We start from the raw sequence: 524 nt of genomic DNA on the forward strand, positions 1-524 counted from the left end.
CATCCCTTTAGAACTTGGGAACTAAAAACTTATTTCAGTGTTTTAGAGATTAAATAACGAGATTGTTCTTGATTCTTGAAATTCATTTGTTTTTTTTTTTGGAATTTGTAACTTACTAGATTTTCGCCCGCGGCTTCGCCGACGCGACGTAGTTAAAGAAAAACCTTACGTTCATTTTCAGGTCTCGAGCTATCTTTAAACCAAATGTCATACAAATCGGTTCAGTGATTTAATTATAAAGAAGAGAAAAACATACAGAGTTACAGTTAGGTTTAACTCAAACTATATACTTTTAATTAAAATATCAGTTCATAAAAATAAGTGGGTCATCACTACATAGTATAAAACAAAGTCACTTTCTCTGTCTCTATGTCCCTATATCCCTTTGTATGCTTAAATCTTTAAAACTACGCAACGGATTTAGATGCGGTTTTTTTAATAGATAGAAAGTTTCAAGTGGAAGGTTTTAGTATATAATTTGTATATAAGTTGTAAATAAAACACGTAAGTATAAAAACACGGTT

The sequence above is a fragment of the Colias philodice genome, chromosome 3, assembly GCF_061535455.1.
Source record: "Colias philodice isolate Cphi_HAF_F1 chromosome 3, ilColPhil1 Martin Lab GWU primary, whole genome shotgun sequence".
Taxonomy (NCBI): Eukaryota; Metazoa; Arthropoda; class Insecta; order Lepidoptera; family Pieridae; genus Colias; species Colias philodice.